Source organism: Leptopilina boulardi, unplaced genomic scaffold (genome assembly GCF_019393585.1).
Source record: "Leptopilina boulardi isolate dan_hultmark-lab unplaced genomic scaffold, ZJU_Lbou_2.1 LbouV2_223, whole genome shotgun sequence".
Classification (NCBI taxonomy): Eukaryota; Metazoa; Arthropoda; class Insecta; order Hymenoptera; family Figitidae; genus Leptopilina; species Leptopilina boulardi.
In genome coordinates, this window is record NW_026137778.1 from 1676600 (window position 1) to 1704059 (window position 27460).

The following is a 27460-nucleotide window of genomic DNA, read 5'->3' on the forward strand; positions in this document are numbered from 1 at the left end:
TTAATATATACATTTGGTTGAATCTTGTTGTCATTATTTTTTTCAGTAAAGAAGGTATAAATTAATGCAAAAAGATGAGTAAAAGTAGTGCAAATTAATAACTCGAATCTAGTCAAAATGTGTACAAAAGGTAAAAAAAAGGTAATAAATCGAAAATTGTCTCACCAGTTTAGGACAAATTAAATTGCTGTTTGGATCAAATTTGAAAAATGTATTAGTACAGTGATCATTAAAAGAAATTATCAAAAAGTATATCGCAAAACAAAATTTACATTTCAAGTTTCTCTATGATTTGTGAATTATAAAATAGCAACAAGAGTCAGTAAATTTTAGGTTATTTGATTCTTCGATCAAATAAATATATATGCAAGTGCAATATTAAACGTCATGAAATTTAAGGTTATGTGGATATTTGGAAAATATAACGGAGAATATTATTCGTGAAAATGGAAATTAAGGTAAATAATAAAAATTATATAGTGAATAGTAATTCATTAAAATAACAGTTTTGTTCAACACTAATATTTGGATAATTAAAATTTATGATAATTTATCATTTAAATAGAGGCGCATGATTTTTCCCAAAAATTAAAAAGGTCGAAAATTTAATTGATCGAATTACATTAAGTCGATATTTTATTTAAACGAAATTATAAATGATCGATATTTAAAATGGTCAACATTTTATTCAGTCAATATTTTATTTATTCGAAATTCGAAATGATCGATATTTAAAGTGGCCGATATTTTATTTAGTCAATATTTTATTTTATCGAAATTCTAAATGATAGACATTTATGAAAGTCGATATTTTATTCGGTCGAAATTCTAAATAACCGACATTTATGAAGGTCGACATTTTATTTAGTCGATATTTTATTTGATCGAAAATCTAAATTGTCGATATTTAAAGTGGTCGACATTTTATTTAGACGATATTTTATTTGGTCGAAATTCTAAATGATCGACATTTAAAGTGGTCGAGATTTTATTAGTTAGATATTTTGTTTGGTAAATATTCTAAATGAACGACATTTAAAGTGGTCGATATTTTATTTGTTCGATATTCTAAATGATAGAAATTTAGAAGCATCGAATTTTATATCCATCGAAATTTAATTTGGTCGATATTTTAAAAGCTCGACACTTTTTTAGCTATACGAGTTTCCTTTCTATGAAGTTTGTCGGTACAGTACATTGAAATTTTGCGGAAAATTTGAAATTATTGATGTAAATAATAATAACAACATAGAGAGGAAACTCGTATAGCTAAAAAAAAATGTCGAGCTTTTAAAATATCGCCTAAATTAAATTTCGATGGATATAAAATTCGATGCTTCTAAATTTCTATCATTTAGAATATCAAATAAATAAAATATCGACCATTTTAAATGTGGATCATTTAGAATATCGACCAAACAAAATATCGAATTAATAAAATTTCGACCACTTTAAATGTCGATCATTTAGAATTTCGACCAAATAAAATATCGACTTAAAGTAATTCAATCAATTAAAATTTTGAACTTTTTAATTTTTGGGAAAAATCATGCACCTCTTTAAAAACTAATTATATGCAATATGTTAAATAATATAATATAACAAATAAAATTGATATTCGTGTCAATAAAAATTTTTGACAAACAGTATTTATTAAATAAATTTTACGTTATGTATAGTTATTCACAAAATCAATAATTACAATAAAAATAAACAAAAATTATGCTAAAGTATTTTTCGACAAAATAAAAATTTTGAGAGAATTTCAAAAATTAGAATAATTCGAGTATATAAAAATTATATTTTTAACGGTATTTCAAAAAAAACAACATAATAATAGTAATTTGGATATAATGAAAATTTTAAAAATTGAAATTTGGATAATAATTATTCAATAATGAATAATTTTTAAATATTCAAAAATTTCTTGATGTTTGTAATTGTAGAAACGCGAATAAATGAATAGAAAATGGAAATAAAGAGAAAAAGAAACACCAGGCATAAAGAAGAGAGAAATCGAGATACAAGAGAGAAAACTATTGTCTTCTCTTATTTTTTTTCTTTCTTCTAGATTTTTCTTTTGTGAGACTGCATCCCTTAAGGGATGCCGTCACAGCGGTACTAGGTACTCTTCTTCTTCTCTCTCTTTCTTTTTCCTGATAGAAGCCGCGCGTTGTTTTTCTGCGACCCACATTCCGGGCATGTCGAGCATCGTCGGGGATTTTGCTATCCGTCACTCATCCACCAGTCATTTGATCGACGTGTCGATACCTACCCCAAAAGGCTATACTTTAGGACTCTACCTAAACGGAAAAACCCATGTTGCGGAAATCCTAAATCTCCTTTTGCAAAGACGAATGGACCTGCGATGTATTTCATATATATTAATCAGTCTCTTGCTCTAAATCTAGAATAAAGAAGGGAAACTCCTTCGTTAAAAAAAATATATATTTTTTTTTGTTTACATTTGTATTACTTTCAATATATAATTAAAATTTTGATTCATTTTTTCCCATTTTTTTTTTATTGTCAAGAAGTAAGATGGTTTTTTTCAATTTGTTTTTATGAATTTGAATTTATATTCTAAAATAATATTGAGCTGGATTAATTTTCTCTTTTTACAGTTTTTAATGAATTATAATTTTGTACAAAGTTTTATTCATTATTAGGGAAAATATGTCAAAATAATTGATTTTAATTTATTTTTTTAAAAATACATTTTTTTAAATCAAATAAATTTTTTTTAAATTAAGTAAAACTTTTTATCAGGGCTGCAATAATTTAAATTAAAGATTATCAGGTACATTCAAAACTTTAGAATGCATTAGGAACCGAGAAGGCTGCCAAATTATTTTTATTTAAAGTATTATTACATTTCAAAAATTAAAAAAGAAATTGTTACAGTTAATGTCAAAAATATCAGAATATATATAGACAAGGAGTTTTTGTTAGTTGGATAGAAGATGTTTAAAAATTAAAAATAAGTTTTTTATTGTTGAGCCAAAGAAACATAATATGAAATATAAATATTCTCTAACAGCGTCATAAGTTTTTATAAAAGTAATTTTTATTATTAAAGTTTATGTACGTAGTATAAAAATTTTCTAAGTAAAAACGATATAAAAATTGGAATTATTTTATAACTATTTAAAAATAAACATTTAAAAAGTAACAAAAAAAATTAAATTAAATAAAAAAAAACATTTCATAAAATTCCTACAATTTTTTAAAAATTCGTCCTCCATATTGGATCCGCCATTTTGAATTTTGAAAAATTGACTTCCGATTATTAATCAGCGACCCCAAAAATCCCCGAGTAACAATTTTCAAGCCGATCCAAAAGATTTTTTATTTTTTCATCCGATATATTGGATCCGCCATTTTGAATTTTGAAAATCTAAATTCAGATTCGTAATGAGCGGTCCCTAAAACCCCCAACAATTTTCATGAAAATCTAACAATTTTTAAAAAAATTTCTAAAAAATCATGAAATTTTCAAAAAATTTGTCCATATTGAATCCGCTATTTTGAATTTTCAAAATATGACTTCAGATTCGTAATCGATGACCTCAAAAACCCCAAAATACCCAGTTTCATATAAATCCATCAATTTAAAAAAAAATCGTATACCACCAAATATGTGAAATGTTTTTTGAGGTTAGGAAGAAACGTACACGTGCAGGAGCAAAACGGACTTCAGATTCGTGTTGAGCGGCCAAAAATACATGGGAATAGGGTACTTTGATCTCCCAACCCTGGCACTTTTCTTTTTGTGCGGGGGTGTATTATATATGCTTGATAATATTACTTCAGAGCGAACATGATCAATGTTGCAAGAATATTGCCTCAATATTTTTCAAATAATTTTTTTTGGTATATACTTCATAGTGGGACGCATGATTATATTCTAAAAATCATTAGTTAGAATTTTCATTTTATGGAATTTCATATATTATCCATAAAATTGTGATCGGTTGGTTTTAAGAATTGCGCCAAAATCTTTCTGTCGCTGGTTTGTTCGGCTATTTACAATTTCGGACAAATGAAAATTCTATCAATTAGAAATTCTGTTAAATGATTTTTCGGTTAAGTAAAAATTCTGTAGTATCTGTAGTATGAAAAATCGGTTATATAAAAATTCCAATTAGTATAACTATTACAGAAGCAAACTTTAAAAAGAATATGGATATTTTTTCTTCATTTGAGTCACTAAGCAAAGAATTAATAAACAATCAAAAAATTTTAAAAACAGTTATTAAAATTTTTTGAGGTTTATATCAGACAGTATCTAACTGTTATCGAAAAAAGTATTAATGTATTTAAAATAAATATTAGAATTTCAATTATTTATGTTAAATTTTTTGTTTTTGATTATAAGTATATATATAAGAATTCTCGAGTCCCACTTGGAGTATTGCAAGAAAGAATGAGAAAATTTACCCTGATAATCAAAATCGAAGAGCAATACGAGGAGATATTTGCAGAGCGAAGTCGGTCGAGTAGAAGTGCAGAACTGCAGGTATTCAGGGTGGCGAAGGGAACGGTGTGTGCCTGAACGCGGCGGTCCGCTGCGGCCACATCAAAGCATCCACCGACTGCTGGGCTTTGGCTTCGACTTTCCATGTGTGCGTGAATAATCCAACAGGCACGCATGCACGCCCGTGTGAGACCGGGATTCGATTCCGGTCGAACCGGTGTCCTTTCTCTATGTCTATATATGTGTACAACACCAATATGTATATCTATATATGTATTTATGTGATCTGGTATACATATACAAGTCGGGAGCATCCTAATCTATCAGCCATTGAACATGACCATCCGTCAAATAAAACCGATTTTTAGACCACAAACTGTTATACTTGTATTCTCAAAAGTGTGCCATTCCGTAAAAAAAGATTTTTTTTTTTATTTCAAACACAAAAGAAGAATATTGTTGATTTTATTTAGAATGTAAAATAATAACGTTTGAAAAAAATACATAAATGTATTAAAAAAATTTCCAAGTATACTACATATATAAAAATTTAGCTCTGGTTTGTTTAACAAAAATTTTTGATTAAATTTACCAGAAATGTAAGTAGCATTTTTTAACTAGATTTTCTAATATTTCTAACTAGAATTCTAGTTATTCTAACCCAGACATTTTTTCGGTGATATACACGCAAAGAAAAGTTGAATGAAGTTATATTTTATACCCACATAGCAAGCTTTGATTAACGAGTATATGACAAAACTGAATCTATAACATTGGCATAAAAATTTTTATGCTTCAAATAAAGCGGGGTAATTAAATATGTTTTTGACATTGTCACTTATCATTTGCTTTGGTGTGTTTTACCTGTAATGAAAGTACAATGCAACATTAAATATAAATTATAACCCACACCGAAAATTACCCGAAGATTCATTGAATGTTTAAAGGTTAACTTGGGAGTATTGAATCGCCTGGTTCAGAAAAGATTATTTAAATATTAAAATGTCCGTGCATGTGAGCAAAAATGTTTAACGCAAAAGTTGAAAACATTTGCTCACATGCGGACATTTTAATATTTAAATAATCTTTTCTGAACCCGCCGATTCAGTACTCCCAAGTTAACTTGTAAACATTCAATGAATCTTCGGGGAATTTTCGGTGCTGTATGGGAGCGGATTACTGAAAAATTTTATGTTCGATTTTTCAAAATGAACAATTTATTTAAATAATAAAAAAAATCAGAACTCCTATAATTTTTATGAAATAAAAAAATGCGTACACAATAAGTTGTGCTTAATTTTGTAAAAACTTATTATATCAAAAAGGTTCTTTTTACAATTTATTTTCTTGTGACAAAAATAGATATTACACATTCCAATTTGGGTTAAGGCCTTAGGAGAATAGATTGTCAGGAACGGAAACGCAATTGTAAGAGGAGGACGGACATATATATCTGTCCTTCCCTAACTCATCATTCTTACGATGGCGATTTCGTTTACATAATTACCTATTAAGAATCTATTCTGCTTATGCCTTTATGTTTACATCTGTTTGCTAAATATCTAGTGATATCTGGGGATTTTAGAGAATTTCAAGTCGTTTTGGAAGGTTTCCATTGTCACCACTCGCCATTTGTCATAATTCTCGTCAACTACCGCACCCTGCTTCAGTAAAAATTTAGTAACTTTATAGTAACTTTTAATTTTAACTATAAAGTCACTTAATTTTTAACTGAGCAGGGTGCGGTAGTTGACGAGAGTTATGACAAATAGCAAGTGGAGACCTTAACCGACTAACCACGCACGCTCGCTACGACATTCTGCAAACTACTCGAAGACTACTTTCTGCTTGTCCAATTGGTAATTTAACTATTTAAAGTAGTCATTTTTACTACTTTTATTAGTTGCTATAACTATCCTTTTTAAGTTTTGACTTCACAGAAAACTAAAAGGTATTAAAATAAGCTGCAACGCTTCTTATTTTAATCCATTTTTACTTATTTTAATACCAAAATGGATTAAAATAAGAAAAATTTGATTAAAATAAGAAGCGTTGCAGCTTATTTTAATATCTTTTAATTTTCTGTGTTGTAAATTTTTCATCTTTTAATTACATTGTAAGTTGTTTAATTGCATAGTGCAGTAAAATCTACTACTTAAAGTGATAGTTTTAATTGCAAAGGATTTTTTAATTCTACGACATAAATGTTCTTAAAGCCTATTGAACCACTTTAAGTAGTAAAAGCTACTACTGAAAGTAGTAGTTTTAATTGGAAACGATTTGTAAATTTTACATCAAAAACGTTTTTCAAGCTTATTGAATTAATTAAAATAGTAAAAAATTACCACTTAAAGTAGTAGTTTTAATCACAAAGGATTTGTTAATTCTACAACAAAAATGTTCTTAAAGTCTATTGTACCACTTTGATTAGTAAAATCTACTACTTAAAGTAGTAGTTTTAACTGGAAACGATTTGTAAATTCTACATAAAAAATCTTCTTTAAGTTTATCGAATTAATTAAAATAGTAAAAATCTACTACTTAAAGTAGTAGTTTTAATTACAGACGACTTGTTAATTCTACAACAAGAATTTTATTGAATCATAGAAATTAATAAAAAATTGACTACTCAAAAAGCAGTTATATGAATTAAAGAAAATAATTCCATTTAGGGTCAACTGGGGTAAATCCGAACGCTTTTAGTAAGTTTCAACAATAACATAAGTTTTTTCTTTAAAAAAAAAATACTTCCGGTATTCTGGTGCATGAAGTTGTTACTTTACTTCCATAGAACAATTTTATGGGGTAGAGAAAATTTTTGATAAATTACAATCGCAGGAAACTTAGCGTTCGTATTTACCTCGATACTTTGCAACTTTCCTAAAATATGGGGGTAAATACGAACGCCACTGTATTTCAGAAAAATCTTAGGGAAAATAAATTTAAAGTATTGCAATTGTTAAACTTATATAAAAACTCAAAAAAAATACGATAATAAACCTATTATGTAATAATGCATCATATATAAATACAAAAATCAAACAGGTTAAAAATTAAAATGCATTACACAATTAAAACCTTCAATAACTTTATCAAATCATAACGGATTTTTGCAAAACTTGGTACAGAAAGTATTTTGGAGTGATTGAATGTAAATACAAAAATAAAAGTCAAATTTTTTAAATTCAAAATGGCGTACTTTCCTAAAACTTATTTTTAAAAATGATCAAATTTGCTAACCCTGAAACCCCCCGAGTAACAATTTTCGAGCGAATCCAATAAATTTTTTAATTCTCGTCCGCCATTTTGAATTTTGAAAAACTGACTTCAAATTGGTAATTAGCGACCCCAAAAACCGTAGAATACCAAATTTTATTAAGATCCTGAAAAACTTTTTTCAACAAACCATTTGGCAAAAAAATTGAAACACTCCTTCGAGAGAACAGAGATTAAGTTTCTGCTTATTAATTACTAACGAGGATACGTATAGAAAGAAAAACTTTTTTCTATGTACTTTTATAATGTTAAAATAATAGTGTAATCAAATAAAAACAATTTTGTGTGGCTTTGAAGTAAAAAAAAATTATTAAAAATACCGTTCGGATTTACCCCAGTTTTCCAATTTTTTTGGGTAAATACGAACGGTCTGATATTATTAATAAAATTTTACAGAAGGCAAAAATCAAATATAGTTTCTGTTCTAGTATTCATAACAAACAATTATAAATAATAAAATGAATTTTTAGCTTCTTTTTCTTCAAATACGAGACAAAATACTGAAAGAGTGTCATCTTTGATTTTCAATCTTTTTTGCAATACTCGTTATCTTTGTTTATGCTGTTGCTAATTAACAAACAAAAAATGGGATAATACTTAGAATCTCTTCAAGAGGATCTGAGGTAAAAATTCTCATATCGAACTTATTTTTAAAAATTTTAATTAAGCTGAAATAATTAGCGTTCGGATTTACCCCCCGTTCGGATTTACCCCGACTGACCCTACTACATTTCATATAACTGGTGAATAGTATAGTTGGATTTACTACTCTTGAAATTTTGAGTTGACTACAATTCCACTTGTTTTTACTATACCTTAAGAAAGTTAATTTTACTACCGATTTGTAGTTGTACTTTAACTACATATTTACGTAAAATCAACTATTACTTATTAACTTCTTAAAAATAGTTACATTAACTACATGAACATGATTAGATTAACTGAAAAAGTAGTTATTTTAACTACTTTCTAGTCAACTATACCCAATGGTAGTTGAATTTCTCGGCAACATTTTTTTCAGTATAAGAAACAAAATTGAACCTCCCAATTCTGTAACTCGATTAGCGCTCGGACGGACGCTCTATTAGTAGTCGGGTAGCAGCGAGCGTCAATGGCTCCCTCGCTGCTACCCGATTACCAATAGAGCGTCCGGCCGAGCGCTAAACGAGTTACAGAATTGGGAGGTTCAATTATTCCAAAGTAAATTTTGAAAGATAATTACAAATTTTTTTTTAAATAAGTATGTTGAATTTAGAACTAAATAAAATAACGAGAATATCAATATAAATATTTTTTTTATGAAAACACATATTCTCTTCCACATCGATTTATTTTTTTTTTTCTATTCTTGACCAAAGTGAGCACGATAAGCGTAGTTGAAACGATGTGTGAATGCTACAAGGATGAGAAAGGATTCTGACCACTATGGTGTAAGTTAATTTCGATCGTAAAGAAAGCAGGCGCGGAAACTCGACGAAACGTACAATTGAAGCATCGAGAGAACGTGATTACCGTCATCAGACAAGTTCAAATACCGGTTTAAAAGCTTCTCACTCTTGGATATATATATACGCTATTGTGTGAGGTATCAAATCAAAATATCGAACAATATTGAAGTAAATTGTGTAAAATCATACTGATAATGTTCCAGTTAACAGAAAAAAAGATGTCACTTTAATATTACAATAAAAACGTGTAACATCTTTAAGTTAAAATGTAGTTTTGAGCTGCAACAATATAAGGATTTTTATTGCATTCTAATTTGTTGATACAATGAGATAATATATGTGTATTTTTAAATTGTTTTAAAATCACGGATATTGAACATAATTACTCACAAATGAGTAGGTTAAATTAATAATTATGATTATCATATTATAATTATAATTATTTATCGCCCCCTAACTTAATTGGTCACTCATTTATAACAGAGCCTGTATTAACCGTATACGCATACCCAGAGAAAACATATATTTGGGTTTCAGAACTTAATAATTATTTATATCGGAGACAAATAGTTTTATTTAAAACAAATTATTTTCTTTTTAAAAAATTTTTTTAAATTAAACTTTTTTAAAAATATTTCTAAAATTTATCTGTAATTTATATAATTAAAAATTATACTTAACTGAAGAAACGTAAATATTTTTTTTTGAATCAAAGATATAGTTTGTTTGAAACAAATATTTTTTTTTGTATCAAAGAAAAATTTGACAAAGAAATTGATTTCATTGAATCAAAGAAATCTTTTTTCTTAGTCGCATACTTACATTAAAATAAGCACAATTAACATTCTAATTACATATTTTAAAAAAAATTACAGTTATTTTTTATTTCAACGATTCATTGTTTGTTAGAGAAAATTATTCCTATTTATATTTAATGTAAGTTATTTTACTTAATAGTAATGTTTTAATTAATAGACATGTTTTAAGATACATATTTATGTACCAGCCAAAATAAGTGAGAATCATATTTATTATCTAATGATTGATAAAAACATTATTTAAATTCTTTTTAGTAAATTGGCATGTTTTGTTGTTGTGCCGCATAATAATATAATAATAACTATAATTTGGCTTTTACAGTTACGAAGTGAATAATTATTATTGATTACTAGGAGGTTACAAATTGTACTCTATTGATTTGTATATTATAACATCTTTTAGTGAACTTAAATACCAATATATATTGTTAAATAACAATATTGGTCTTGCAGTAAAATACATAACGAAAGGTTTCATGTTTATGATTGTTAATGATGACCGTGGGATCAAGTGGTTTGAAGACATACATTTATGAGGATAATGATGTTCTTCTGAGAGAGGTTTGTAACAAAGAATGAATGAAGCTATTAAGCAAAGAAAACCATACTCCAATTCATTTATAATAATGTGTTTTTAAAGTAGCCAAAAATTACTATTATAAATATTTTAATATATACCCATATATTCAATTATTTTCCTTAAAGTGAACTTTTTGACGTTATTCTTGTAAACTTGAATCGTTTTTAGTAATTAGCCATTTCTATATAACATTGACTTAACACCTATAGAACAAAAAAAAAAAAAAAAAAATTTAACTTAGAGACATAAAGTGGGTAAAAATTTTAGGCTAATTAAATAATAAAAAATGGATATTAAATATTTAATAAATCAAAGTAAACTTGTATATTATCATTAAAAAAATTTATTTGCAATAAATATACACATATATATTAAAAACCTTAAAGAAATGTTATAATTTCCTAAAATAATAAATATAGTTTCAATTTATTAAGAAAATTAAAATGGAAAGCAAAGAAATTTTTTTTTTCTAAAAATACAATTTTTTGCATTCTTAATTTTCTAATTTTGTATTATTTTTTAAAAATACTCATTTTATTTAAACGTGAATTGCCTATAGTGTGCCATCTAGTAGATTGTGATCCAGATCGGTTGATAGTCTCAAGTATATATGGTGGCGCCATCTTTTAAAGCTCAGCAGCAACACATTCAAAAAAGTCCTGAAAAATTTAATGACCAAGTATTTCTTCTTTATCAGACGCATTTTTTAAAATGAAATTTTTTAAAATTATTTTTAACAATTCAATGAAAATAATGTGTTACAGTAATATTCATTTTAAAAAATTTTTTTAGGTTCTTAAATAAATGCAAATAATATTGTCAACTAGAGATTTTGATAAAATTTTAGAATTTGAAAAATCATAAAAAAATTGCTTTTACATATCAGTATATATGATTAATTTTAAAGGAATACAAAATTGCATATTTAATTTTTTATTCCATATAATAAATTAATTTTTCATAAAAAAATAAAAAATTAACTGCTTTTTCGTTTCTATGCAAAAATTTTTTCATGAACTTTATTACATGTATTTTAATGAAAATTTGGAATATTTTATTTCTTTATAAGGAAAAAATTACTTTTTTATACTTATAGTCTTCGATTTTTTTTTTAAGAGTAAAAACGTAAAAACAAAAATTATTTTTTGTATTTTTGTACCGTGTATACATAAAAAAATATGGAAACTTAATTTCTCAATAAACAAATTGAAGGAGTATTTTGTTATTGAGAGAATATGAAGTGTACAATCTGTGTTCCGACGGGTAATATATGGGATTCCCTAAAAACAAGTTCATATTATTGGTCATTTTCAAATATCTTACGTATAACCGCGCTTTGCGCACAAGTGCTTGCGCGAGGACCAATTTTTTTATATGAGAATAGTTTTCTATTTTTAATTAAAAAAAATAAATTTTAATTATTAATTAATTAATTTTAATAATTATTTAATATAAATTAATATTTATTTGATAATATTCAAGTAACCGATTATTTGAATCAAATAAATTTATATTTCTCAGTGTATACAATTTACAGCATTCCCTAATTATAAGCATTTTTTATTGAATGGTGTTTAGAAAAATTATGAATTCTTCAAATAGTAAACCTTTATGTACACTTAAAATAAAGGATTCTTAATTTATAAATATAGAGATATGTTTGAACAATTTTTGTTTAATTTAACACAATTTTTAAGTTTTATTTTAATATATGGAAAATATCTATCACTTTTATTTAAATTTAATAAGATGTAAAAGTTGTTAATCAGGAACTCATATTTAGTAATAGATGTTATATTTTTTATTCGTCTGATCCGTACAATTTTTTTAATCGATAAAAATCGACAAAAACGCTAAGCTTTCGCTCTGACACGCAGACGAGCCTCCTCAGAGCAATACACTGCGAAACCAAAACATAATACAAATAAAAAATAAAATAAAAAAACTATTTAACAAATTCACAAAATTAAATGGATATTATAAAAAACTAACTTTATTTAAAGTTTAGTTTAGAACGGGCGCATGTAAATTTCCACTGTAAATCAAGTCTAAATAAAATGTTGATATTTACTTTAATATATCGTCTGGTTTTCTAAAATCTATTAAAATATCTACTAAGTTTTCTGTATGATTTCTTAGGGATATCTGGAAAAAATTTCCTTTATACAGGGGCTTTGGATATCCTATAGGATATTATTAGGATATTATAAGGATATCCTAGGGTATTATAAGGATATCCTAGGATATTATAAGGATATCCTAGGGTACTATAAGGATATCCTAGGGTATTATAAGGTGTCCTAAGGTATTATAAGGATATCCTAGGGTATTATAAGGATATCCTATATTCTTTTATTGTGCGGGATTATTTGAATCAAATAAATTATTTTTCAGTGTACATATCTTATATTTGTAACCGTTCTCAATATACTTATTTTTTATAGACAGAGATGAGAAAATAGATGTGATATTCGATAAGATATACTGAAGATAGGAGAAGATATAGAATATATAAAAAGGGAAGTAAAAAAATTAAGAAAGAAAAACGTCCAACATGCTTTTTGCCAGAAAACCATGTCGGAAAATTTAGCCTCTAAATTCGAAGTTAAACTTCCACTGTAAACAATGGAAGAATTTGACAAATTAAAGGGACTTTTTCCGACTAATAAAGAACTGCAACACTCTTTAGTAAGTCAAATAGAAAATTTAATTTTTTTGAATACTGAAAAGTTTAAAATATTCATTGTAATTAATAATAATACATTATTAATTATTACAGAAATCGACCCTGTTATATAGCATTGATTTAAGTGAGCAGACTTAAAAACAATTATTGTTCTTCAAATTTTATCGGCTTTATTGAGTCGTGAGATGCGGCAGTGAGGTTCAGCTCATCCAAAACTAGTACCGGATAAAAAAATATTAAATAGAACAAATTGATGCAAAATCTTATTGAAGGTATATTTTTTTGTTATAAGTATAGAATTTTTTCAAAAATTTAATAGCAAATTGGTAATATAAAAATACTCATTGTTTAGCAATATTTAAAATTTTATTGAAATATACCATTTTTTTAAATAAATTTTTCATTTTCAGGTCTAATTATACTTTCAAATCTACGGCAAGTAAAGAGAAGTATTCGAAACCAGAAATAATTGATGCAATGGGATAAATTCTTACACGTTCGTATACGATTAATTTTTAATTAATTAACTTTTTTGCTATTGAGCTTCTATATCATTTGGCATACCCAGAGGTTATATACAAACCCCATGTATATCCTGTATCCTTTGACATACATAAGGCCAATACAAAAATCCTTTATACATTCTATGTCATTCGTCCTAATACGTAGAAATAACTTAAAACCCTACATAATTCTTATAACATGTGACCTGTATAGAATATACTCAAAATTTCTATATAGATCCTATACTGTTGGGCCCACTTAGAAATTACATACAAACCCTAAATAGATCCCACAACATTTGTTTTACGTAACTAATACGTATAAATCTTACATAGATTCTACATAATGCATCTCTTGGCATACATAGAGCAGATGTAGCCAAGCGTTACATTCTTATGTAGATTCTACGTTTGTCCGATGTACAATCTACTGGTATAATTCCTACATACGTCCTAGCACATTGTTTCCATTTAGAATATATATAGCTATGCGTTACATTTCTATGTAAACAGTATGTACGATTTGTCTCGCTGGCCTATGTCGCCAGGTAGGCCAGCCGACATAAATTCTACATTGTACCGACTTTAATTTTTATTCGAGCTGTCTCACCCTGCTTCTTTCTATTCTAGTTTCCTGCCATGTATCGAAAAAAGCTATACCAATCCCTGCAAAGTGCCACAATTCAGACCCAGATAGCACGTAAACTTGCAGCAAGCTTCTCGCGCAATATTGCCAACCTTGCATGGGAAACTTGCCGCAAGCTTCAAATGTCCTACCTGAACCAAGCTTGCATGGTAAGCTTACCGAAAGATTGCTCAGTAATCCTACAGAAAGATTATAGTGTAAAGTTACTAATAATAATATTATTTATTTTCAGCCTAATGGCCCAGAAATGGAGTTGGTTTACATATAATTATAGTGTAAAGTTACTACAATATTGCACAATAAGCTATACATTATCGCAAGATTGCTCAGTAAGATTGCACGGTAAGCTTGTAGCAAGGTTGGTGCAAAGTTGCCAAATAACCTTGCTTTAAACCTAAAAAAAAAATTTTTTTAATCTTTAATCGTCTAATTTATATAATCAAATTAATATAATAAAATTGTATAAATTAGACGAAACATTAAAAAAAAATTTTTTTAGGTTAAAAATAAGGTTATTTAACAACTTTGTATCAAGCTTGCTACAAGCTTTCTGAGCAATCATGCGATAATCTTATTGTGCAATTTTGCAGTAACCTTACACTGCAATCTTTCGGTAGGATTACTGAGCAATCTTTCGGTAAGCTTATACCATGCAAGCTTGGGTCAGGTGGGACATTTGAAGCTTACGTGGATATTCCACTAATTATTTTATACACCCAATTGCATAAATGCTGTCCTTTTTGGGTTTAACGACATTTTATAAATGTCGTGACACTTCTATAATAATTTTATTAGTTCGGCGTAATGTATATACACCATATACGCTACGAACTGTTTAAATTATTAAAAAATGTCACGACTTTACAAAATGTCGTTAAACCGGAAGGACAGCATATTTATACAATTGGGTGTGTATTTATTTATTGTATTGGAGACAAAACCTTGTGAGGTTGGTTCCACAATAGGAAAAATCTTGAAGACGATAGTCTAATTTTAAGGATATCTTAGCGTCTATTTAGGAATACTTCCCATGCATTTTATTCGTAAAGTTAGAATATAACAGGTTTTGGTTTTCATTGTCTTCACTCGCCGCATTTGTCATAATTATCGTCATAACTACCGCACCCTGCTCTAGTGAAAATTTAGTAACTTTATAGTAACTTTTAATTTTAACAATAAAGTCACTAAAATTTTCACTATAGAGCAGGAGGCGCGGTAGTTGACGAGAATTATGACAAATGGCAAGTGGGAACAATGAAAACCAACCAATATTCTTAAAATAAGAAACATATCTTAAATTAAGAATTTTTTTCTTTAGTCTGTAGAATATTTCTTAACTTAAGAATTGTTTCTTATTTTCTTATTCTAACTTTAAGAATAAAATGCATGGGACTTCTAAGTACTCTCCGATTTCAAAAGTATATATTATTTTCACTTTGGAATAAGTTGAAGGGGGGATGGAGTAAAACATTTCTGACTTTTATATCTTTCTAGACCACCCTACTAACCATATACAAAAACAATTAAGAAATTTTTTTCTCCGTAAATCAATATTTAACTTCAATATATAAAATTAAACAGAAAAAAGGGTTTAGTTTTGACAATAAAACGTTTGGTTTGTATTTAAGCAACAAATTTCTTTTTTTGCCTCAACAAAATTTTCTTTGTGTCAATCAAACTTTAGTTGACACAACTAACATTAAACAAAGAGGTTTTTGTTGTCTTCACTAATCTGTGGTTGGGATAAACACAATTTTGATGACGCAACGGAAAAAATTTGGTTTCTTAAATATACTAACCAAACGTTTTGTTGTCAAAATCAAACTGAAATATTAGTATAACAATTAATAGTTAATTGACAGTAAAATTTTCATCGTTTTGTAAAGGAAAAACTATTTCACATTTTTTCCTCAAAGGGTTTTATGTAGATGGTTAAAATCATGTTTCCATATATTTATATTCTCCTTTTTTAACATGCAATTCACACGGAACAAGCAATTAACGTCTGTAAGCTGTTTAATAACATAACGGTCAATTTGCCACGATTAGCCAGTGTATAATGATAGCTCGGCAAGATAATTTATTGTTAATTATTTCTTCGTGCGTTTACATGCCTAAATTACGTTCATCAAGTGACGACAACTAAATTGACAACTAATTGAATTATTACTCCTGTCCATAATCAGAGCAAAAATTATATCATTTTGATTAAAAGCGAGAGTTTATATATACTCTTAATGTAGGTATAATATATATGTATTTAGCTCATACCTCTAATCCTAAACAAATATATGTCTGATGAGCAAAGTCCAGTGCTATTTATATTTCAAATATGTCTCATCGAAGTATTTGTAATAATATATGAATTGACAGTATATAAAAATTAGCATCCCACTGAGAATCGAATGTTTTAATTTAAGACACATTTGTTTTTATTTTTAAGACATTTTATGGTGTCTTAGATTTCGATCAATGACGAAACTTCTTAACCAATTATTCTCACGTTTTCCCCACTCGCCATTTTTGTGATAATTCTCGTCAACTTCCGCACCCTGCTCTAGTGAATATTTAATGATTTTATTGTTAAAATTAAAAGTTACTGTAAAGTTGGTTCCGCAATAGGCGCAAAATTGTATCGTCTTAAAGACGATTTTCATGGTTGCTAAAAAAAATTTGAAAAAAATCATGAAAGCTCTAGTCTCAATTAGTACCCCGTGCAGAAATTTGAGTTAGATTTTAATAGGGACCTCGCTGTGCGTCCCTTTTGCCAGATGGGTTCCGGAAGGGAAACTCTACGCGGGACCCGGCATTTTTTGTCACGATCGACGCCAGCGAGGAATGTTAATAGGGATCTAGCAGGGATATCCCTGCGATTTCCCTACCAGAAGTAAAGGGTTCTCGCTAGAACCCTATTAGCTCCCTTTAATCGATTATTATCAAATAAAAAGTAATATAATAAAAGTAATAAATATTTTATAAATCCAAAAAACATATTTATATAAAGATCCAACGTCCTTTCTTCCGTGTGTGTTTTTGAAATTGTAGAGTTAAAAACGCCCGTTATGCTATTTATTACAGCCGTGAAGTTTAATTGAACTTCCTAACCTCCAAACAGTACTAACACAAATTTTAACCAGAATTATAGATAAAAAAGTTAGAAATCATAATATTACCTGAAGAAATTGGAATAATCATATTTTTTACTTTTAATATTCTAAGTACATATTTCATGTTTGTTGGCTTAATATTAAATATTCTTAAATTGATAATATTATGTTAATATTTACCTTCTGATAAAGAAGATAAGTGATTTGTGTCATCTAAATTGTTAATATCCATAACTTGCTCTTGAACATATTGCATTCTATTTAATTCAACGCGTACGGATTTCACCTCAAGATATTGTTTGCTACGCATTCGCGATTGCTTTTTTTCCTCTCATTATTTTCCATTATTAATTAACAAAAGAACAATAAAATTCAGGTTCACACAAAATGACATGTGCACTTGCACCATTCATGTCATCATTCTCGACGATGGAACATCGATATATTGAAAATTTCGATACATCGATTTCGATATTTTCGATTTAAATTGAAATATTATTTTTAAATTAAATAAAAAGTGAAACTATATATAATAATGTAATTTATTAATAATATTATTTTGATTCTATCACTCGGTGGTATTTAATAATAAATTTAATTTATTTAATAATTTTATTATTATAATTTATTATTATTATTAATATTTATTCTTTTTATTATTATTTCTAAAACGAACATTTTAAAAATATTTGTGTCCCTTATTGAACATAATTAAATTCATATTTTAAATAAAGAAAACATCGAAAAATAATCTAAGTCCGATTCGAGGTATTTCTAGCTAGAATTTAGTAAGGGCTTAATCAGATTTTTCTAGTTTGAATTGCCTTTCTAGAATTCAAACGGGATCTCAGCAGATATTTCTAGTCTGAATTTCTCACAAGAATCTAATCAGGTTCGAGTACGACTTTTCTAGGCTAGATTTTCTATCGCGGTTCTAGTCGGAATCCATTATCACGTTGGGAAGCTTAGCGACATTTCTACACGGGACTAAAAGAAAAAAAAGTTGAAAAAAAATCGGAGATACAATTGCAGATGGACTTTGAATTTGGCATGGAATACATCATATATTATACGAATTTAGGAATCAAAAAATAATCACAATTTACTGATAATTTCTAAAAAAGAAATGATTCCAATATTTGGCTTAATTTAATATTAAATCAAAATATTGCATAAAAAATGTTGCAAATAATAGATAAATTAAAAAATTTATAAAATATATTATGTTGTAATGTAAAATAGCAACAGATACATATTTTATATCTTAGATGTTTACACCATAGATATACAGATTCCTCAGAGAGTCGTGGGTGGTGTGGTATCTCATGGGCATGGGTGAGAGCAACTCGACCAATGGGATTTGTACGTGGGTGGTTGGATCTGCCTAAGATTTCTCTTTAACTCTACCATTAGTGGGTTGTTAAGATGGAGGTTATGGCGTACCAAATTCTTTTCGCCAAATTCTTATTTTATTTATAATCAACATTTTAACAATATTCCTATTAATTAAATAACTAATTATTTAAAAATTTTGTAATTTGTTTAAAAACAAAATTTACTCAATTAAAATAAAATTATTTTTTGCTCAAATAAATATTTATTTGATATAGACAAATAGCAGCTAGATTATTTGAACGAATTAATTTTTGTTCAGGTGGACAGTTACTCGTATTAAAGTTTTCGAAATTGATCTCATAATTGAAACGGCAATCTTTCAAAGAACTCAAACCGTTTTTGAAGAAAATCATTTTTTTACTACTGAACCTATTGCAATTTTGGCTGATAGCGACGAAGAAATTGGTAGTATAGTCAATTTTTTTTATAGGAAATAAATAATTTAAATTTTTTATGATATGAATTTAATCTGCAATGCTTTTTAAAACTTCATGGCTTACTGTGATGCAAATTTTCTACGCTTTATAAAAAAAATAAATGTATGAAATTTCTAAATTTTTATTTTGTGTATTTTAAAATTCTATGAGTATTGTTTTTACCATAGTACATGAAAAAAAAGTACAACTTTAATTCCGAAATTAGTATAAAAACTATAACTGCAACAAATTCTATCCTAGTTGAGGGTGCTACCATCAATGTGAATCAGCATTGGTTAAAATTACCCACAACAAAATTTATCCAGCGTTTTTTCTGCGTGAGCGAACACTCCGCACTCCATATAGTTTGATATTCAGTAAATGCAGAGTATACACATTTCCGTAGAAAATATAATAAGTTATCCTTTTTTCAATATATTTTCCATTCTAAAATTTCAAGTGAACAAGAAAAACAAATAAATAAGCACGTATTGCACCTGCGTCTGCATGAAGAAGGAGATGTTGAGGACGAAGAGAGGTCCATATACCACGCTACGGACCACGCGTACTTTTCTTGCACAGGATCATCTCTAATAACCCAATAAATCAGTATACCCTGCCAGTGCAATTACGTCTCGTGGTTGAAACTCCAAGACCCAACCCTTCTCGTAAATATTGCCCTGCGCACTATCGTCTTTTTCTTCCTCTGGTCTCACGACCCTGCTGGTACCCCATGTGCTTAGGGTTGCTCGTATGATTTCTCCCCCTTTCCTTCCATCTCACTCGCTCTACCTCGTAATTTCTTCGCCTTCTACTTCTTCTTCTTTTCTTCAGTCTGGATATTCTTTTACTCTCTTTGCCGCGGTACTTCAGAGTCTGCCTCTAAGTTCCATGGGAACACTTTTTAACTCCGTCTGACTTTAGGGGGTTTAATTGCCAACGAACGATTTGTTAATTCGCAAGTGTCAGCCTGAGAAAACGATTTAAGAAAAAAAATAGCCCGAGGAACATCGGCACGTTCAACTATATATATAAAACTGATATTATCTGAAGGTCGCTATTATTAATATATATAGATCAGATTTGATCAATAAGTCATCTGAAAAACTGTAAAAAGACGATTGATCTTTAAAAAAATGCATAATAAAATATATGTGACAAAAATTTTAACACACGGAGAGAAAACGTGGTAATTCTAACTACTTCGTTTAGTAAGTGTTACAAATTATTAAGATGGATCAACTAAGCCCTAGTAGTCAATGTAGGGATGGTAAAATCGAAATCGATTATAAGCAAAAATCGAATAGTAGGTGTCGATTAATCGAATAATAGAAATCGATTAGTAAGATATACTAATCGACAGTAGTCGAATACTCTATTCGATTAATCGGCAAAAAAGCGTGGCAAGTTTTGGAAACACATTTTGGCTCACAACATGAGCGGTTAATCGTCCCTGCCACAATCAGATTCTACAACGACCGTCAAATGTCTATTAACGACTTTAATGGTTAAACCGGTTAAACTAAGAAGACAAGTGAATGATAACAAAGCTTTTACCCATGTTTTACCACAGTGGTGTTTGCCAAGATAGCCAGCTATAAGGGTTTCTGGTTACAAAAGGGACAATTTCATGAGTTTTTCGATACCCGCTTTTTTGTTAAAGATTTATGACTTCAGAATGTTCGAGAAATTTTTCGAATGAAAAAAGGTATAGCAAATATCCCAATATTTTCAATATTGTCAAAAAATTTCTATTGAAAGGCCTTCTCAAACGTCACTTGCTCTTAAGCATTTGCCAGATTCAAACTGAAGTTATGAAAAATAAGAAAATACGTATTTTTTACTTCTTTATTTGATTAAAATTATGGACGTTATATTTTTCTTAAAACCGAAGTGATCGATTTTTGAAATTTTTTTTTAATTTAGCCTTTGATATAAATATAAGGAACTTCTTCCTGTTTATGCAAAAGTGGCGTTTTTTGCCGTTAAAATACTATTTACAATTTATTTTTAACCTAGATCCAAAGATTCATTGTTTTTCTATAAAAGGAATTAATTTAGCTTACACCATTTTGATACCCATAAGTGGTATCAACTTGATCCGCATTATTTGGATCATTTTTAGAAATCACATGAATATACATGAATATATATTCATTCACTTAAAAGAATTGAAATAAAAATTAAGATCAATTTTTCATTGACTTTGAGCATTTAAAATTTTTTTAAATAAATATCATATATAACAAATAGTTAGAATGTCATTTTTAATTGTTTAAAAGTTATTTCATTTTTAAAAAGTATTATAATATCAAATTGAGGTTAGACAAACAAATATCCAACTCCAATTTGACATCCACTATACTTTTTATAAATTAAATTACTTCTAAACTATTTAAGATGCCATTCTACAATTTTGTATACATAATGTACGGAATTTAAGAGATCTTTTAAAATATTTTTAATTTTTTTTTTAAGTGGTCGAAGTCTATGAAAAATTGATTTTAATTTTTATTTCAATTTTTTAAGTGAAAATTAATTTGATTTTAAAAATTATTGACAGACAGAAATATCATTAATTTTATCAAAAAATCGTTAAATATTTTTCTTCGTTTAATGTAACTCTCAAATGTTACAAATATTTTTAACAGTGAGCGTATAACGAACTTTTATAATGATAAACGTGTGTACTACTAGGAGATTCCCTTAAGTATATATTCGGCCAGTGGAAAAAGTTTTCTCGCTAATGTCTGTTTGGAATTTACTTTTTCTACTTCGGGACTTTGTTTAAAAGCATGTGACTGTTACGTCGCGTGATTAATACTGAATGGATTGAGTTAATATTTTGTGGATAAGTCTAAAAATATGAAGAGGAAAAGCTGTGAAAATATAATAATATATTATAATAATATAGAATATAATTGTTATGAAATATTTGGAAATCAATACATAATCCGAACAATGATGCCACTGTCCTAACCTCAAATTTTCTGACAATTTTCGCAAATCACAGCCCATCTACTTCATATTTTAGACTTTCCCACAAAATATCAACTCAATTCATTCAGTAATTTAGGAGAAATGTGGTTGATTTAATATCACGTGACCTAACAATCAACTACTGCAATTAAATCCAATTTCTAAGTTACTGACCTTTTTCTTAAATTCAAGAATTTTTAGAGACCATTTACTTTATCTGCGTACAGAGAATTTAAGAAATAACTTATACAAAACTAAACACCATATCTTTTTAGTAGGTTAATTTAATGTTCATGACTTTAGCCTATATATATATATATTATATATATATATATATATATATATATATATATATATATATACATTAAAAATATAAAACTGATGTTTTCTTTTTGTTCATTATAGTTATGTTTATTAGTTTCATTTAGTTAAAAAAAATCAGGCACTTTTTTTTGTTAAAAACGTTAAATAGTTGTATGCATGATTATCTTCATTTTGCCAAGCATAGGTAACCGTACCAGTCCAGAGACCTCGCAATATAAATCTTACAGCCGACAGATGCGCCGCCTCCACTATGTTCTTTCAACCAACCAACCGAGCAGAATTTCAGGGCGACGCCCTTAAAACCAGACTCGGTTCAACACCGGTTTTCATTTGCATGTCATTCTGAATATAATTATATACATATACCCTTCTTATAGAACGTTCTTACAAATATATCAGAATCTCGATGCCTATTTATGCCTGAGCCCTTTATTAAAAAACGAAGGCATACAATGCTTCATAAAAGTACAAAAAATCTCTTCAAGATTTGTTGTGTGAATTAATATATATATACATTTCCAAAAATGATAAAAAAAAAATATATATATAAGGACCAATTTATAACCAATATGTTACTAAAATATTTATTACTAAAACAATATTACTACTAAATAATATTAATTAGGAGTAATTTTCTTATTTTTATTAGATCATTAAAAGTTGCATTCATGCTTATTGGTTTCCTATGAAGGTACTTTGTTGATTTATTAGATGCTTCAAATGGACTGAATTTAATACACACAGTAAAAGACAAACGTACGCTTCCAATTTTTTTCAACCGATTAAGCGGATGATTAATCCCCAATATTAGAAAAAAAAATTTTTTTTAGTTAAATTAATACATTCAAAAAATGATTTAATTCTTATAATTATCTTATTATTATTTATTATTATTATTAATATTATTATTATTTATATAATCAAATAAATAAAAATTATTTTCTTAAAATTAAATATTTACTTTCTAAATCTGAATTAGTAAAATTGAACTAATTCAAAAGCAAAAAGTGAGTCACTAATTCAAATAAGTTACAACACATGAAAAGAAAGTAGAACTTTTAACCCAAATTCTGTATAAAAATTAAGTGCAACAAATTTTATCCTAGTTGCGAGGGCGCCACCGTCTGTTGTGAATATTAGCATTGGTTAAAATTATCCGCAACAAAATTTATCCAAGGTTTTTCCTGTGTAATTTTACAATACGTACGAAATTAAAGAAGCTTTTGAAATATATAAAAATCTATTAATATAAATTTAAAATGAGTGAAAATAAAATTTTAATTGAGCCTTAATCTACGTACATCAATATTATTAGTATATTATACAATAATTAGTATTAAAAAGTGCTTAAAAATCAACAAAAGCTGTTTATTTTTTCAAATGTTTTGCGCATCTTATTAAAATAAAGATTTATTTTAAGATTTAATTTAATAATTTACTTCCTATTCATATAAAATAACATTTTTCATTATACTGCGTAGTATATATCAGGCAAATATAGCATGAGAGTAAGAATAAAATTTGAATTTTGTAAATATAATATTTTGTACGTTTTTTCTGTGGAATTTATAATAGATATTTTTATACACATTGAGAAAACGATATTTTTAGTTCAAACATATTTTTTTAAATTTAATTTAATAATACAATTTTTATTGATAAAATATATTTCTTTTAAACATTAATTTTGTTTGATTCAGAATTAGTATATATTCTTTGGTATGCAGTTGAATATATTAATTGAAAAATAATTCTTTGGGTTAATCTGATACATTATTTTATTTGTACCATATTGCGCACTTTGGATAAAAATTATCATAACAAAATCTTATCAACAATAAATATAAAATAATCAGTGAAATATCCCAATTGTGACACTTTGCAGGGAATGGTAGCTTTTTTTGATACAGGGCGGGGAACTAGAATAAAGAACAGCAGGGTGAGGCAGTTGTCAAAAATATAAAGATATGGCATATTTCGGACGTTCTAGTTCTTCTAGTAGTATATATTTCCAGTTAAAATTTACTTGCGCCCATTCTAAACTAACCCTTAAGTTTAAACCGCAACTAATCTAATTTTCATTGAAACAAATAATGTTTTTAAATGAAAGTGATAAATATTTTCCATATATTAAAATAAAACTTACAAACTGTGTTAAATTAAACAATATCGTTCAAACAGATATCTGTGTTTAAATTAAGGATTTTTTTTCTAAGTGTATATTTAGTAAAAACCGATACAGTAAAAAAGCATTGCATTGATAAAAAATTTATTGTATCATTTGAAACCTGAATTAATAACAAAAAAATTTTACCTTGAAATCACGAAAATATTTTAAAATTTTGAAATTTTCAAAAATTATTTTTAAAAAAATGTATACATAAAATCATTATATTTCAACATTTATATACATATATATATCGTGTTGAATTGCGTGTCCTACTCCCATTCAAATATTCGCGCATACATACACACACATGTATATATGTATGTTTATGGTAATGTACGCATGTTCACGCATTCGGCGAAACTGCATAGTCGCCGTCACGAAAGGTTGAAAATTTTTGAATCACGCGACGATTAGGTATGAGGCTAACCTCATACCTCATCGCACCTATGCTAATAGCGATCGCTTATATTTCTGAGAACCCAATCGATATTACTTTTTTTAACCCAACATCCAATATAAATAAGCAAAAAAAAAAAAAAAAAGAGATTTTTTTTATATTATTAATATTTATTTTTACGTAATAATATAAACATTCAGTATACAAAGATAAAATTATTGGGCTTATTATCGTGAATAGGATAAAATTTTTATTGACAGATTAATTGGACGTTTATCACAAAATCAATGTACTGTTAGAATATAGTAATAGTTGCGCACACGTCTGACGAAAATAGACTCGATCTACTTAAAAGTTCATTTTAAAGATTTTGTGTGTCTTTCCAACGCTGAAAAAAATTTATTTGCTTCAAATGTTCGGTTATTACCAAATAAATATTTACTTGAACCAAATAATTTTTATGTAAATCTAATAAACTATATTCGAATAAATAATTTCTGTATATTTTTAATATCAATTAGATAATTTCAAGTTAACTGGGTAATTATTTGATTATTTGAAATTTTTTTTTAGTTTATATTTTTTTCAAGAGTTTTGAAGTCTTTTTAAAATAATATTATAGCTTTTATCATAATTGAAATATACAGTGTGATTTTTATATTCCGTACTCCCTACAATAATTTTTTTATTCTCATTTTTTGTTCGTTATTTAAACAAAAATAATGGGGATTAAAAAAAAATTTTAGGAGGTCCGAAACATAAAAATCACCCTGTATAATTTATTTTCAAATTAAAAATTAGAATTTAAAAATTAAATAATTAAATCATCATTCTTAGTCTTATATGGAAAAAAATCTTCACCTAGATCAGCGATATGTTTCACTAAAAAAAACAGCGAAAGTTTTCTCTATTCTAGAAAAATATATCACTGTTCCAAGTGAAAATTTTTTTGCGCGTAAATTATAGATTTGTATTTGAATTAAGATTTAGTTTAAAGATTACAAAATAAAAATTTAGGCCTGGGATACAGACCATGTTTATTATTTATAGATTTTTGTGATCGCTGTAACAGAATCCACTGCCAATTTTACCCCAGCACGTCAGGATTTTGACATAACCTAAAAAATCCTCCATAGGAATAAAAAAATTAGAAAAATAAAAAATAATTCAACGCAGGATTCAGATAACGTTGATTATTCGTTTTCGGGTCGCTAAATCGAATCCAATGTTCATTTTACCCCATTACGTTAGGTTTTTGATATAACCTCAAAAAACTATCACAGGAGCACAAAAATAGAAAATAATTCAATCCTCCGGGATTCTAAATCATGTTTACTGTATGTTTTGAGATCAGAGATTAATTAAATTTTAGGTTATAAGATTTTTTAGTTTATCTCAACAACCTGATGTTATGGGGTAAATTGGACAAGTGGAGTTGGTTTTATCGACCCCAAAAAACGTGTAATAAACATATGGTTCAAATTCTAGGTTAGAATTATTTTTTATTTTTCTCTTCCTGTGAAGGTTTTTTGAGGTTATGTCAAAATCCGGATGTGATTGGGTAAAAAGGACAAGAGCGAAATATTAGTTTAAATAATTTGCAAGTTATTGGAAAATCAGTCTCGCCCTTTCTTATCATATTTTTGATTTCACAAAATTTGTATTTTATACGAGAAAAGTGGTCGAAAAAATTAACATTATTCAGACCTAATAATCACATTCGTATTAAATAATACTTTTCTTCTGTGGAAAAAATGTTTTTAAAAAATTCTTTTTAATTTCTAAATATATACGCATAATTATTGAGTTAATAAAAAAAAGTTAGTGCGCGCGCATACAGTAAAAGTAAATTTTTATTCTAGTTTTTGATGACTCTCAAACCTTGGGAAATTTTACTGAGGCGTCTTCGTCGTCTATAAAGGGCTTAAGGTCCTCTCAGGACGGGAGGTCGTGCATCACAAGAGTCTGGCAGGATAATAGCCCCTCCTGAGTCTTATTGCCGGACCATGCACCAAGTGATTGATAGGCACCGAACCACAGTATGGGGTATTGCGTTCCTTGCAACGAAACTCGCAAAGCAACATGTTTACTGAGATTCGCTATAAAAGATAGAGATTTTTTTTTACACTCACATTTCAAAAAATAATTGTTCAAAAATTCCATTAACATACGTATATATTTTAACAGAACTGAATGAAATATAGAACACAAGATCAAAATGTAAGTCAAACTATATAT

The 27460-nt window shown here is 27.6% G+C and overlaps 2 long non-coding RNA genes across 3 annotated transcripts in view; one reads left to right on the plus strand and one right to left on the minus strand.

Moving 5' to 3' along the window:
- LOC127279730 (uncharacterized) lies at window positions 1-27225 on the plus strand. Of its 2 annotated transcripts, XR_007842681.1 has the most exons (6): window positions 1-458; window positions 10473-10580; window positions 13044-13287; window positions 13379-13557; window positions 13696-13781; window positions 27085-27225. It is a non-coding gene; the product is annotated as an uncharacterized LOC127279730 (long non-coding RNA). The 2 variants fall into 2 exon arrangements; XR_007842680.1 differs by lacking the exon at window positions 10473-10580.
- The window catches only part of LOC127279731 (uncharacterized), a 36014-nt gene continuing 19696 nt past the window's right edge, over window positions 11143-27460 (minus strand). The window contains exons 2-3 of the long non-coding RNA XR_007842682.1: window positions 27104-27321; window positions 11143-11258 (exon numbers count right to left, since the gene is read on the minus strand). This is a non-coding gene — a long non-coding RNA (uncharacterized LOC127279731). The remainder of the gene's footprint in view (window positions 11259-27103; window positions 27322-27460) is intronic.